Source organism: Triticum urartu, chromosome 1A (assembly GCF_056163025.1).
Source record: "Triticum urartu cultivar PI428250 chromosome 1A, HENAU_Tu73, whole genome shotgun sequence".
Lineage (NCBI taxonomy): Eukaryota > Viridiplantae > Streptophyta > Magnoliopsida > Poales > Poaceae > Triticum > Triticum urartu.
In genome coordinates this window covers 333,705,173-333,717,530 of record NC_141873.1, presented here as the reverse complement: position 1 = coordinate 333,717,530, position 12,358 = coordinate 333,705,173, and positions in this window count along the sequence as shown.

Genomic DNA, 12,358 nt, shown 5'->3' with positions numbered 1-12,358 from the left:
AATAACGAATTCAATTGGCCGGTGCGGAGGCATTCCTGGGAGCTCTTCTGGAAAAACGTCTTGATATTCGCAAACGACTGGAATTTGAGAGATGGCATCCAATTCACCCTTCTCATTGAGAGAAAACAGACGAATGGTATTATCCCGAGCGGCAAAGACAATTACATCCTCAGACGAATGAGTCAATTGAATCTGCCTGGCTGCACAATCAAGCTGAGCCTTGTGTTTAGAAAGCCAATCCATTCCGAGAATAAGATCAATATCCGAGTCACCGAGAACCGTTGGAGAAGATAGAAACTTGTAGTCACCCAAAGTGATAGTAACATCCGGAGCAATGGAGTTAGCATGCATGCGCTTACCGGGAGAGACAACTGCTAAAGGACTAGGCAAAATTTGCAAAGGCAAACCATGCTTAGATGAAAACGGTCTCGAAATGAAACAATGTGATGCACCCGTGTCAAAAAGAACTTTTGTAGGAACATCGTTAACAGGAAGGTTACCCATGATCACATCTGACGAGTCCTCTGCCTAAGTTGCATTCATCAAATTGACCTTGGCATGCTTGGGGTTATGCTTGACCACAGCTGTACTTGCCGATCTGACAGGAGGAGGAGGAGGAGGAAGACACCTCTGGTTGAAACACTTGTTGGCATAGTGGCCCTTCTGTTGGCACTTGTTGCACGTGACCTCTGAAAGTGGACGGTGATACGGAGCACTCGATCTTGGAGCTTGAGACGAAGCCTTGTTCTGAAAGCCAGGGTTGGGTGGGTGGGAAGAACCACTGCCACCTTTGCTCTTCTGCTGATACGGCTGACGGAACGGAGGAGGAGGAAGCCAAAACTTCTGCTGCTTGGCCACTTGAGTAGAGGAAGAAGGAGTAACATCTCTGACTCGCTTCTTGGAACCATCACACCTCAACTGAGCAGCCTCTTGCTTCAGTGCCATGTTGTAGAACTCATCGTACCTCAAGGGCTCAAAGAGAACAAGAGCGAGCTGAATTTCTTCTCTGAGACCACCCCTGAACTGATATATCATGCTCTTCTCATCAGGCACGTCCTGCTTGGCAAAGCGGGCAAGCTTCTGGAACAACTTGTTGTAGTCATAGACAGACAGAGAGCCTTGCTTCAGATTGCGGAATTCCTCACGCTTGCTTTCAACCACGCTCTGCGGAATATGATGAGCTTGGAAATCTCGACGGAAATCATCCCAAGTGATAACACGTCCACCTCTGGAGTCCTTGTACTGCTGGAACCATTCTGTAGCTTGATCTTTGAGTTGGAAGGAAGCGAACTTGACAAAGTCCTCAGGCCTGACGTTACTGCACTCGAAATGCTTACACAGATCCACAAGCCAATCGTCAGCATCGGTTGCCTCAACACAATTGCTGAAAGTCTTTGGCCCGTTAGCAAGGAACTGGTTGAGTGTAGCAAAGTGACTCTAATTGCTGCCTTGATTCCCTTGACTGCCTTGATTGCGCTCTTGAAGAATTTGCAGGATCAGCTGTGTGTTTGCATTGGTTGCGGCCATCACAGCTTGCCATGCCTCCGGAGGAGGTGGAGGTGGTGGCGGATCAGGATTCGGAGTCGTGCGCGTTGGAGGAGCCATCCTGAAGAGGTTGACCACCATTAGCATATTGACAGATAAATATTGAAGCTGAATCCAATGGAATGAAGATTGCAACATATAGTCTTCACATCCGAACAAAATGAACGAATGCATTCCTCTTCAAATGGTCACATATCCATAAATTGAGAAGCCACGTAGAATTAAGGTAGAGAAATAAATCAACAAGGTATGGATCAAGAACGAATAATCGGTAAGAAATCCCAATCTCAAACCAATATTTGTGGAAGAAGAACTAGAGCTACTAGAATTCCCACCTATGAAACTTCCGAACCTTTCCGCTTATGCAATCAGGTGTTGGGGATACAGGGGAAGCATAATATCTCACCCAAACTAGCAAATCCTACATCCAGCTGTATCCATCCTTCAACACATAACCAAGAAACCTTCGGAAACCATCTACCTCAACCTTCGAAAAGCATCCGTTATACAAGTTATGGCGATACTCCCGAACTCCTGCATAAAAGAGATTTTCGATGTCGGAGTACTAAACTCAAGTATTCCAGAATTGCAACGATAAAATTATGATGACAACACCTCAGAGCTCAACTCCCCGGGACACTTCCACTAAACCCCTGACAGGAGGCACCAAGACAGTATTCTCATCATAAGCCATCGGAACGATTCCAAGATACTCGCGTGATCCTAAATTTTTTTAGTGAAATTTGAGAAGAGAAGAGTCAAAACTCTACGTCAGGATGCCTTACCAGAGCGATGAGGAGATTGGGAAGTAAAAAGAATTCCTAGACTCTCCGATATATAATTCCTAAATGACTCAAAACATTTTTATAGACACAACTCGGCTGCTAAAAACGATCAAGCAATGGGGCTCCTAAGGTCGGGGAAAGGCTCTGATACCAACTTGTAATGCCCTCGATGCGGCTATAGCTCCCACGTGTCGAGGCACGACTTAGAGACATAACCACATTGAAGGCAATGTCACAAGTTAGGCAATCATCACAACATCCCATGTAAATATATAATAAAAGGGGGAGATACATAGTTGGCTTACACTCGCCACGTCACATCAAAGTACATAAATAACATCCATCAATCAAACACTCATGGCCCGACTACGGCGCCAAAATAGAAAAAGAACCCAATATGCGACAAGGCCCTGAATCAAACCCCAAGTAGGCACCACTACTGATCATCAGGAAAAGACACGTAGTAACGCTGAGAGTCTTCGTCGAACTCCCACTTGAGCTCATAATCGTCACCTGGAGCGGAATCACCTGGACCTGCATCTGGAGTTATAGTATCTGTGAGCCACAGGGACTCAGCAATCGCGCACCCTTGCGATCAAGACTATTTAAGCTTATAGGAAGGGTATGGCAAAATATATGTGGAGCTGTAGCAAGCGACTAGCATATATGGTGGCTATCTTATTCGCAAAAGAGAGCGAGAAGAGGAGGCAAGGAACGAGCGAGAAACTAGAGAGCAACCTGCGCAAACATTACTCCAACACCGTGTCCACTTCCCGGACTCCGCCGAGAAGAGGCCATCACGGTAACACACTCAGTTGATTCAGTTTAATTAAGTTAAGGTTCAAGTTATCTACAAACGGACATTAACAAATTCCCATCTGCCCATAACCGCGGGCACGGCTTTCGAAAGTTCAATCCCTGCAGGGGAGTCCCAACTTAGTGCATGACAAGCTCTCACGGTCAACGAAGGAATGGACCTCCTCCCAAGACGTTCCGATCAGACTCGGTATCTCGATAACTCAAGACACTTCGACAGGTTAAAACAAGACCAGCAACACCGCCCGAATGTGCCGACAAATCCCGATAGGAGCTGCACATATCTCTTTCTCAGGGCACACTCAGATTGTCTTAGGTACGGGTAGGCCAGCCCAGAGTTGCCCCTGGTGGCCACCGACAGCTGACAGGTGGACCAACACTCAGAGGAGCACTGGCCCGGGGGGGGGGGGGGTTAAAATAAGATGACCCTTGAGTCTGCAGAACCCAAGGGAAAGAAAAGGCTAGGTGACGAATGGTAAACCAATGTTGGGCATTGCTGGAAAAGCTTTAATCAAGGCGAAATATCAAGGGGTTCCCATTATAACCCAACTGCGTAAGGAACGCAAAATCCGGGAACATAACACTGACATGACGGAAAACTAGGGCGGCAAGAGTGGAACAAAACACTAGGAGAGAGGCCGAGCCTTCCACCCTTTACCAAGTATATAGATGCATTAAGATAACATAGCAATATAATGATATCCCAACAAGTAAATAAATGTTCCAACAAGAAACTGCTCCAATCTTCACCTGCAACTAGCAACGCTATAAGAGGGGCTGAGCAAAGCGGTAACATAGCCAATCAACGGTTTGCTAGGACAATGGTGGGTTAGAGGTTGACATGGCAATTTGGGAGGCTGACAAGCAAAAGGTAGGCATCGTAGCATTGGCATAGCAAAAGAGCGAGCAAACAAGCATAGCAAAGATAGTAGTGATTTCGAGGGTATGATCATCTTGCCTGCACAGTTGTCAGAGTTGACTGGATCCTCACAAGCAAACTCAACGGGCTCCTCGGTAGCGAACTCGTCTCCCGACTCTACCCAAACAAGACAAACAAGCAACAAGGATACAATCAACCACATGCAAGGATCAAGCGATACGATGCAATGATGATATGCTATGCGGTATGCGATGCGGGATGCAAAATGCAAGATATGACAGGAAATTCATGAACCTGGCCTCAACTTGGAATTCCAAGGGTGCCACTGGAAAGATGGGATGAAATCGCTTGAAAACTATATAAAGAACGCCGGAATCGGAGTTACGGTTTGGAAATGGCAAGCGTTTTAAGATTGGCACCGGTCTGCGATTTACAGCAAGTAGGCATCTAAATGCAACGAGATGAACATGCTACAGCAACCAAACATGACAACACAATACATGGCAGGGATGCACACAAGATTCTTAACAAAATACTAGCACTAAGCCACGGCCAATTCATCCATTATGAGGTTCAAACAAGCATGGCAAAAACGCAAATGCAAAACAGATTTCAGACTTAGTGAAATTAACACTTGTCTGAAATTTCAGATCACGAAGCCCTATTCGGAGCAGCAAAACAATATGATACATGACCTGATTAAGACAAGTAATAACATTATAAGGAGATACTCAACAAGCTTAACAAAAGACCCAAAGTGACCTAGGGCCAAAAGGGTTCACAAAATATACTAACGGGCACACGAACATAGCTAAAACACAATCAGTTTTCAGACTTAGTGAAAACTGAGACATGCTGAAATATAACTCACGAAGGCATGTAAACGAGCTCGATGCACTCACTACGGTGCAAGTCATGGCAAGGCAATCATACATCCATTAAGAAGGCACAAAATTCTAGCTAGATATGGCAAGAACAATGGCATAGCATGCACGGATCAACTACAATAGCATCGGCAAAATCGCAAACAAGTTGACGATCTACCCAGATTCACAATGAAGCAAAAGTAGAGCTCGATTGACTCAATCTAGGGTGCTCAATAATTGCAAACAAATACACGGATGGATAGAGAACTACAAGATTAACAAAACTCCCTTACTGATCATCCTCAAAAGAGGCACGGATCACTAGGGAACAACAAGAACATTTGGCATCATGAACTAAATAATCCCAGACTTAGTGAAAACTACTAAGTCCCTGAAAACAGATTTACCGGGTGCCTCACTTTGCAAGCTTGCACAAGTCACCACACACATCCTAAAAAATGCATGGGTTACACCTCTGGAAAGAAGACAAAATCCTTAACAAAACATATGAAGGACTCACAGGCATAGCATGCACACAATAATCATGGAAAAAATGACAAAAGTCTAAGATGAACTAGCAGATCTGACAATTAACTCACGAAGCCTCCTACTAACAGCATTTCGGGCATCAAGATGAACTCAAATGAAAATGATGCAATGGAATGAAATGATGTACTGATCGAGGCGAACATTTTGACATACTATATGCCCAAATCGGAGCTACCGATGCAGAGATACGGCCGGTCAAAGTAGCCATAAAAAATTAGGGGGAGAGGGGAAAAGTCAACCGGCTAGGGTATTTTGGATCTGGATCTGGCGGCACGGATCCCGAGGTTGACCTGCAACACTGCAGCTCGCCGGAGTTCTCGACGTCGCCGGAGAGGAAGGAGAGGCCGGGGCTCGCCGGGGTAGCCGGATCCGGCCCGGTCGCCGGAGTTCGTCGGCGTGGAGGCGGCGGGGCGGCGCCGGCCTGGGGCGGCGAGGAGGCGGCGAGGGGCGGCCGGCCGGGCGGCAGGGAGGCGGCCCGCGGTGGCGGAGAGGCGGACCGCGGCGGCGCCGGTCGCCGGAGGTGGGAGAGGCAGCGGCGAGGTGGAGGCGCGGGGCGCGGGGGCGCTCGGGCTCGCGGGGGCCCGGCTTGGGCCTCCCGGGCCGCGGCGGCGGAGGCGGCGGGGAGCGACACGTGGCAGGCGGCGGATGGCTGGGCGTGGCGGAGCGGACACGTCCGGCCCGATTCGGACGTGTCCGTCGGCGGGGGAAGCGGCGGATCTGGAAAAATTAGGGTTTCGAGGGGGAGAGAGATCCGAAAAACGGGGGGGGGGGCTATTTATAGGCATAAGTGGAGCTAGGAGAGTCCAAATGAGGTGCGGTTTTCGGCCACGCGATCGTGATCGAACGCTCTAGGATATGGAGCAGAGTTTGGTGGGTTTTGGGCCAAATTGGAGGGGTGTTGGGCTGCAACACACACGAGGCCTTATCGGTCCCTCGGTTAACCGTTGGAGTATCAAACGAAGTCCAAATGATATGAAACTTGACAGGCGGTCTACCGGTAGTAAACCAAGGCCGCTTGGCAAGTCTCGGTCCAATCCGGAAATGTTTAATCCCCACACACGAAAGAAAGCTAGAAATGACCACCGGAGGAGAACGAAGCGCCGGAATGCAAAACGGACAACGGGGAAAATGCTCGAATGCATGAGATGAACAGGTATGCAAATGCAATGCACATGATGACATGATATGAGATGCATGAAAACAAAAACAACACACAGAGACAAAGACCCGAACCCGAGAAATAAATATGACTTAACGCCAGAAACGGCAAGAGTTGGAGTGCAAATTGGGAAAGTTACATCCGGGGTGTTACAGTTGAACTATTGGCTCTGCCGTTGGTTCCGACTGGGATGTCTTGCCAGCTGTTGCCTTCTTCCTCCTGGGCCTCGGCGGCACATCCTCGTCATCATCCGGAAGTTCAATGACATTGGAAGGGGCTGCAAAGAAATCAGTCGACCCTAGATGAGTCGCCAGAATTTAATCGAGCATGTAATCAAGGATAAGATCACGAGAGTTGTACCTAGGTTGGAGGTGACTGCATCTTCCATCTCCTCCTCTTCATACTGGCGGGTGGAAGTCCCAGAGGTAGCAGCTCTGAAAATTTCAATATTCAGTCAGTCACATTTGTTACACCGAGTCAACCAAAGGATCAGGTCAGATTATTACCCAGAGATAGTAGGAATGACCACTTTGATCTTGGGCAAAGCCTTCGGCGGTTTGGATGATGCAGCCTTCGGTGGTTTCGGTGCTGGAGGAGGTGCAAATTTAGATTGCTTCGGTGTCCTCTCAGTCGGCACTAGAGAGGACGTCCGGGGACGCTTCGAAGACTGCCCAGTCGGTGCGGCCACCATGTCATGGAGGCTTACCGGGTCGTGAGCGTGCCTGGACCTTTTTTCTCTGCGAGGTGGTGAGTCGACCTCTTCTTCATCACTTGGGTCCCCGCTCTCCTCGCCCTCCTCCTCGTCCGAGTGCCACTCGCCGCTATCGCCTCCACTCGCCTCCTCCTCCGAGTCCTGCTCCTGCTCTTCGTTGGGCATTGAATACATCTCAGTAAGAGCCTAAAAGAGAACAAGCAAAGCAAAAAAAAAACAGTCAGTCGTCAACAGGTGGTTACATGATTAATCAAAAAAGTACTCGGCAATCTAGAGTCAGACCTGGTCTGGCTGGCGTGAATGGTTGAATGGAGCGACCCTCCTGGTCCCCCTGGGGTTATCCTTGTTGCCTGTGATGCCTCTCAGTCACTTCTCCATCGTGTCCTCTCGACCTCCTCCGGGTGGATCCAAGTGGAATCCTCAATGCCCGAATACATCCACATTGGATGATCACGAGCTTGGAGCGACTGGATGCGTCGTTTGAGGAATACCTCTAGCAGATCCATACCGGTCACGCCGTCTCGGACGAGCTGGACCACCCGCTCGACCAACACCTTCACCTGCACTCTCTCCTCTGGGATCACTTTCAATGCGGAGGGCTTCTCGATCCGAGCCATGGAAAAAGCAGGGATCCCGGTCGACTGACCTGTAGTTGGCTGGTCTTTGCAATAAAACCAGGTCGACTGCCTACCTCGGACCGACTCGGGAAGGATCGTGGCTGGGAAAGTGCTTTTACTTCTCATCTAAATCCCAGGACCCCCGCACATCCGAATCACGCGCGTCCTCTCGTCACTCGAATTGGCCTTCTTGACCGACTGAGAATGGCAAGTGAAAATGTGCTTGAAAAGACCCCAGTGTGGCCTACAACCTAAGAAGTTCTCGCACATGGACACGTAGGCAGCAAGATATACAATGGAGTTGGGATTGAAGTGGTGAAGTTGTGCTCCAAAGAAGTTCAAGAATCCTCGAAAAAAGGATGGGGAGGCAGAGAAAATCCACGGTCAACATTAGTTGCGTGGAGAACGTACTCACCGTCTCACGGATGTGGTTCGGTCTCTCCTTCCGAGAGCCGCGCCGATTCATGAGGAATCAGCCCCCCTCGACCAGATCATCGATGTCATCTTGGCTAATCATCGACCGGATCCAGTCGCCCTGGATCCAGCCGCGCGGAAGGCCGTATCTCGACGAGGATCCGCCCCGGTTGGACCTCTTCCCCTTCGCCTTCGCCGCCGCCTTCTTTGCATGCTCCAGGGCCATCGTCTTCTCCTTCCCCATGGTCGCAGGCGAAGCTCAAACGAAGCAGCGGCACTGAGAGCGGAGATGGGGATGGCGGAGAAAGCAGAGGAGAAAGGAGGAGAATGGGGACGCGCTGCGCACAAAACGCCGATTTGGCACTCTATATGAGGCCGCTTCCGAGTGGCTGACCTGTGGGTCCGGAAGATCCAGTCAAATCCCGCAACAGTCGCGCGCAAGGGACGTGGCGAAAAAGGTGGTGCGGTGATTGAGGCGGCCTCGCCTAATCCCCTCCGATTACTACGGCCTCCCCCGTCCCGCGTGCTTCCCCAAATTCGAATCCCACGATATCCGCGCGCAGCAAGGCAACCTGTCAGACAGAAGATCTTTTCCATATCAGTACTCAAAACATCGCCGTAAAGTTCACTCAGCAGAAACAAGAATGGATCAAGGCAGCTGAAAAGAAGTTGAGATCATCATAATGGTTCGCTTGGTCGCAAATAAGACGCTCCCGAAGCATGAAAATTGAATCGGAGGAATCTCAACTCCTTCTCCACTCAAGACTCGAACCATTAGGGGGCTAATGATGAAGCTATGTACCTAGGTAGGGTCATAGGCCTGACCTAGACGCCCTCCCCAAAGTCATTGCCCTAAAGCTAGAAGCATTCGAAGGGTACCATCATCCACTCGACCAGAGACATTCCACTTGGAAGAATCAATGACACTCGACCATCACAGAAACCACTCGACGTATAGAAGATCTAAAGCCACTCTACGCAACAACAGTCGAGCGTTTACTCATAGACTTAATTATCATTTAAGTCACTTAATTGCTAGCATTACCAGTAACGTCCCACTCTTAATGTACATTGAACCCTGTGTAACGGAGGGGAGCTGGGGTCCTGGCGCACTCTATATAAGCCACCCCCTCCTTTGGGACAAGGGTTCGCATCCTTTGTAAACACACACATATACACAATCCATTCGACCGTCTCCAGGCACCAAGACGTAGGGCTGTTACTTCCTCCGTGAAGGTCCTGAACTCGTAAACTCATGTGTACAACTACTCCATAGCTAGGATCTTTCCTCCTCATACCTACCCCCCATTCTACTGTCAGTCTTAGAACCACGACACCATGATCTAGATGTGAAGGTCACAGAGATCCAGACTACTGTGGAGAAGCTCCAGGAAGAAGCTGAGTACAAGAGTGACAAACACTTTTCAGAGAGTGCCAAGAGCAGAAAGGTCTGCAGCTGTGCCAGTTGTCAGTGACACCAGGACTACCATTTCAGCACCTGCATCAACCGCCTCAGTCATTCCTCCAGTTTAAACTCCTCCAGCTCCTCATACATCTTTAGAAGCATTTGCCGATGCTGTCCTCTCCACGCCTTCTACGCACACCGGAGCAACCAGCCAGAAGACCACTTCAGGAGCTGCCGGAGATCGTGCCTAGAGTGCCGCATAGCACTATGCATTTTCAAGCCTTTTGGTAACTTGTTGCCAAAGGGAGAGAAAGTGTATAGATCATTAGGCTGAGAGAGAGAGAGCATTTTGCTTTTTGTTGCCTCTCTTGCTACTTTGATTCATGCTACAATATTTGTGCTTGTTTGTGAGATACTCTTGTGATCATGTGTTTGATAATACTATGCTTTAATGTGTGCTTGCATGATGATATCAATGATATTTGTGTATGATCAATCATGTTTTCCCTTGGTGATGAGTGCATGTTCATTATATCTTATCCTTTTGAGGGCTCCACCAAGATGTATGTGACATGGAAGAGTGACCCATGATTCTAATCGATTGTGCATTTGCATTCAAAAGCAAATTTTAAATAATGCACAAATTTAGGGGAGCTCTTGCTTATCACATACCTCTCAAAGCGACGGTGTATTTCATTCATATTATCATTTGTCAAAGCTTTGATCTATATGTTGTCATCAATTACCAAAAAGGGGGAGATTCAAAGTGCATCTAATCCATGGGTGGTTTTGGTAATTCATAACAACATATAGCTAACTGAACTAATATCCATTCAAGTTAAATATTTCAGAAAGTTCAATGATTGCCATGGCATGGACTAGAGATGTGGACCCCTCAAAATGCTAAGGACAAAGATTGGCAAAGGCTCAAGACTCTTCATTTTCATTTTAGTGATCCAAGATCGCATTGAGTCCATAGGAAAGCCAATACTATTAAAAAGGGATGAGGTGTTGCTTAATGGTCTACTTGCTCAAAGTGCTTATTGATATTGCTCCAAAACCCTGAGCCACTTTCTCATTTCCACATATGTCCAAAACCTATAAGTCAAACTCGGCCCCACCAATTTGATCTATCTGACGCCACCGAGTTCATTTGACCTAGGCACTGCCAGAAACCGTAGACAATTCGATCTCACTGATCGGGGTCTCGGTCTCACCGAGATGGCCTTGCAAACTCTCTGTTGCCTGTTGTAACTATTTCGGTCTCACCAAAATGTGCAATCGGTCCCACCGAGTTTGCTTGACCAACTCCCTATTTGCTCATTGTTGAAATCAGACTCACCGAGTTTATGCAATCGGTGTCACCGAGATGAGGTTTTACCCTAACACTAGCACATCGGTCCCACCGAGTTGATCATGTCGGTCCCACCGAGATTCCTAACGTTTAAGTTTTGAACTGAATCGGTCTCACCAAGTTCTTCTACTCGGTTTGACCGAGTTGGCTCAAATGTGTGTAACGGTTGGATTTTGTGTGGAGGCCATATATACCCCTCCACACCCTTCTCCATTTGAGAGAGAGCCATCAGAACGTGCCTGCACTTCCACTACTCATTTTCTAAGATAGAACCACCTACTCATGTGTTGAGACCAAGCCATTTCAATCCAACCACAAGAATCATGATCTCTAGCCTTCCCCAAGTTGCTTGCCACTCAAATCATGTTTCCACCATAGCCAAATCTGTGAGAGAGAGTTGAGTGTTGGGGAGACTATCATTTCAAGCACAAGAGCAGGGAGTTCATCATCATCACACCATCTATTACATTTTGGAGGGTGGTGTCTCCTAGATTGGTTAGGTGTTACTTGGGAGCCTCCGACAAGATTGTGGAGTTAAACAAAGGAGTTTGCAAGGGCAAGGAGATCGCCTACTTCATGAATATCTACCCGAGTGAGGCGAGTCCTTCATGGGCGATGCCCATGGTGGGATAGACAAGGTTGCTTCGTCGTGGACCCTTCGTGGGTGGATCCCTCTGTGGACTCGCGCAACTGTTACCCTTCGTGTGTTGAAGTCTCCATCAATGTGGACGTACGATAGCACCACATGTCGGAACCACGCCAAAAATCTCCATGTCTACATTGCGTTTGCCTTCTCCAAACCCTTCCCTTTACCTCCATATGCAATGTTTTACTTTCCGCTGCTACACTCTTATAATTGCATGTGTAGGTTGATTGCCTGACTTGTCCTAAATTGCTATAAACTACCAACACTTAAAATTGGGAAAAGGTTTGATTTTTATTTGGTCAAGTAGTCTAATCACCCCCCTCTAGACCTACTTTCGATCTTACAAGTGGTATCAGAGCTTCGGTCTCCATTTGCCTTGATTTCCATAGATTTGGTGATCATAGCCTTGGTTTCACTACCTATGAGAGTATGGCGTCTAGCGAGGGAAATTACCACCGTAGAGGTGCTTACTTTGATGGTACTAATTTTGCTATTTGGAAGCATAAGATGAAAATGCATATTCTTGGTCATAACCCCGCCGTTTGGGCTATTGTGCGTATTGGCTTGCAAGGTGAATACTTCAAGGATGGAAGAGAACCGGATCATGAAC